Raw genomic sequence first — 4,199 nt, 5'->3', positions numbered from 1 at the left:
AAGATTACAAACACATTGCTAGATGTGATCTGGTTAAGGGATTTCCCTCAGATCTATTAGGATCTTCACCTTGTTAGAAGTGATCTTGTTAAAGGATTTCAAACACTCAATCAAAATGTCACCTTGCTAGAGGGTTTTACAAATAAGACTGTTAAGTCCACTCGGTTAAGAGATTTTCTGTCACTTCACAAAATAACAGTAATAAATTCTATCTGCAACTTCACATCTAAAATGCTAAAGTAGATTCTTATTTGCTCAATACAATTTAGACATAGAACTAATCTTGTCCATCTGCTGGGCTCTATACTCTGTTATTCAAAATAGGTCTTCAAGCTTCTGTGCTCGGTAATCACTATGTAGCATCCCTGTGCATACACTTGCCTGTATACATTGTTTATCAACAGTTCACTATTTATAAATAATTCACCAACCACTTAATCTCCTTGATCACATTTCCCATGATCAATCATAGCCATTAGATCTTCAAACTTTGACCAGGTTCAATGTATCCTTTGATCTGAAAATGTTTTACCCTACCTTGGAACTTGCATACATTTCTTGGAACTTGTGCTAGGGTATTGCGGTTCAATCTGCACTGTAGATCTTCATGTCGATTTTCCTTTGCCATAGATTCTTTAACAAACTTCATTCACGGCATACCAATCATTTAATCATAGCCAGCTCATCAGCTTCCTTCATTAAATAATGCATGTAATCATTTAATGCATTCTGTTACAGCTCGGTTACTACTCAGTAAATAACAAAACTTCACTTGGTAGACATTTTGCCTTCATTAACTAATAGCGATAACCTTAGGGTTTACCGACTAGGTTCCTTAGGGTTTACCGACTAGGTTCTTTGCTCGGTAACATAGTATAGTATTAACCTTTCAATCAATAACATATGTATGATATCAAAACAATCTAAACATCATGATCTCATCATTGTCTAACTAGGTAATAGTTGCCCATTGAATAACTTATTCATCATATTCTTTATGTGTCTTTTACCGATATCTTTATACTCATCAAATCATACTTCTCAAGATATGGCAACATCATACTGATTTAGAAAATCAATATCTTGACATCAATAACAAAATAATAATATTAAGACAGTAAATCATCCTTAATCAGTTATATCCATAATCATCAACAACCTTCTCAATATCCTTATTGAAATGCCAACAATCTCCCCCTTTGGCATTGATGGCAAAACCAATTGATTTGACCTAATTGATTCGGATTTCTGTGAGATTCTGAGATGCTGAAATGCTCTCCCCCTGTCATCAGTTTTCTCCCCCATACATTATACTTCTCCTCTTTTCTCAGTATTTATTTTCTTCAGTCTTCTCCAGTCTTCTCCCCCTTTGACAACAATGCCAAAAAGTAAAGAACTAAAACATAATTTCTTCCTGTATAAAGTGATTTCTTGTTGTGATGTATCAACTTAGTCTCGGTCAGAGCATTTTGTCTTCCATTCTTGTTTCTTGTATTGTTTCCTATATTGTTTCCTGCACACCTTTAGAAAACATCCTAAAGTGTGTAAATCAGCATCAACTCCTAAAAGATATTATGTAGAGTCATCGAATTGATGCCTCCACCGAACTCGGTCAGTGAGTAGAAGATAGGGGTAGGACCCCTAACTTACTTCTAAGAAACTCAAAAGTGTCCCTTGGCAGTGGCTTGGTGAATATATCTTCTATTTGTTCCTTTGTGCTAACATACTCCAACACCACTTTCTTCTCTTAGGCTTCTTCTCTAAGATAATGATATTTGATAGAGATGTGCTTTGTCTTAGAGTGCATAATAGGATTCTTTGAAATGTTAATGGCACTAGTATTGTCACAGAATATAGTTACTAGCTCGGTAACTTTCTCATTTATACTTTCCAACATTTGTTTGATCCATGCTATGTTGGTTCAATTCAATGCTGCAGCAACGTATTCAGCTTCTGCTGTTGACTATGAAACACATCCTTTTTTCTTGCTAAGCCAACTCACTAGTCTTTCTCCTAAAAAGAAAGCTCCTCCACTTGTGCTTTTTCTGTCATCAATGTTGCCTGCCCAATCAGCATCAGTATAAACTTTTAAATCAAAATCATTTCTTTTCTGATATACTAAGCCATAATCTTCAGTGCCTTTCAAGTATCTAAAAATTCTCTTGATTGTTGTCATGTGTGTTTCCTTGGGATCTGCAAAGAATCTTGCAACTATACCTTCTGCATGTGCTATGTCTAGTCTGCTGTGAACAACATATTGTAGCTTTCCAATCATGGATCGATAAAGTGTCTTATCAACAGATGCAAATTCATCATTCTTTGATAGTTTACAGTTGATAGTCACAGGAGTACTTACTGGTTTGAACCCTCCATTCCAAATTTCTTCAAGATTTCCTTTATGTACTTGGATTGAGTAATGAAAATCTCATTTTTCATTTGCAGTATCTATAAACCTATAAAATACTTTATCTCACCGATTAATGACATCTCAAATTCTTTGCTCATTTCATTTCCAAAGTTCTTACATAAAGAGTCATTTCCACAAAATATAATATCATCAACAAATATGGCTGAGATCAGTATTCCATTTTCATCATTCTTCATGTACATATTGATGTTTTCACTTGTTCTTATAAAACCAATCTTAATCAAATAAGAGTGCAATCTTTCATACCATGCTCTAGGTGCTTGTTTCAAACCATATAAAGCTTTGTTCAATTTACATACCTGATCTTCATTCTTGTTTTCAACAAATCCTTTAGGTTGTTCAATAAAAACTTCTTCTTCTAATACTCCATTCAGAAATGCAGATTTGACATCCATTTGATATACCTTGAAATTCTTGTAAGCAGCATATGCCAACAATGTTCTTACTCCTTCAAGTCTAGCCACAGGTACAAAATTTTCACCATAATCAATTCCTTCTTCTTGGGCATAACCTTTGCAAACTAGTCTTGCTTTATTTCGAATGACCTCTCCTTTTTCATTCAGCTTGTTTCTGAAAATCCACATTGTACCGATTACATTTTTGTCCTTTGGTCTTGGGATTAGTGTCCATGTGTCATTCTTGATTTGATCAATCTCTTCTGTCATAGCATTTATCCAATCTTCACTATTAAATGCCTCTTTCACTATTCTTGGCTCAAATTCAGATATTAGACATGTGTTCTATCTCAGTTTGTTCCTTGTCATCACTGGATCATCCTTATCTCCTATAATCTGACTTGGTGCATGATGTCTTCTGACATACTTGGCTAATACAGGCTCAGTAGGCTCTGTATGATCTTCTTCATCACTTGGTAACTAGATATTCTCTTCATTTTCTTCAACAGTTTTCTTGGTAAGACTTGTTGGTTGAACATAGACAAATTCATCGTAGTCTTCTGGTTCCTTGGAATTTCCTTCATCATTTATTTCTGCAAATTCATCAATTTTCACATTTGCACTTTCTACTATTTTGTTAGATGATTTGATCAGACATTTAAATGCTTTGCTTCTAGAAGAATAACCAAGAAATGTTCCTTCTTCACTTTTTTGATCAAACTTGCCATTTCTATCATCTTTGTGTACATAGCATCTACTTCCAAAGATTTTGAAATAACTTACATTAGGTTTCTTGTCATACCAGATTTCATATGGTGTCTTCATAGTTCCTTTCTTCAGTTATACTCGGTTCAGGGTGTAAACTGTTGTGCTTATTGCTTCTCTCCAAAATGTTTGTGGCACTTTCTTTTCAATCATCAGGGTTCTGGCACAATCCACAATAGATCTGTTTCTTCTCTCACCTATTCCATTTTGTTGTGGAGTTCTCAGTGCAGAGACTTGTCTTTTAATACCATGATCATTGCAGAATAAGTTGAACTCATCAAATGTGAACTCTCCTCCTCTATCTGATCTAAGACATTTCAGTTGTCTTCCTGTTTCATTTTCAACTCTTGCCTTGTACCATTTAAACATTTGAAAAGCTTATGATTTTTCTTTTAAAAACATTACTAACATCACCCTTGAGTAATCATCCACAAATAATATGAAATATTTATCACCATAATAACTTTGAACTTTCATAGGACCACAAAGATCAGTGTACACAAGATCTAAAATTCCCTTAGAAGTGTAAGACTTAAGCTTGATCTTGTCATCTTACCCATCTGGCATCCTCGGCACATAGCATTCTCAGGTTTTTCCAAACTTGGTAGACC

Source organism: Cryptomeria japonica, chromosome 8 (genome assembly GCF_030272615.1).
Source record: "Cryptomeria japonica chromosome 8, Sugi_1.0, whole genome shotgun sequence".
Classification (NCBI taxonomy): domain Eukaryota; kingdom Viridiplantae; phylum Streptophyta; class Pinopsida; order Cupressales; family Cupressaceae; genus Cryptomeria; species Cryptomeria japonica.
The sequence above is the reverse complement of the archived record's forward strand: the minus strand, read 5'-3'. Positions refer to the sequence as shown.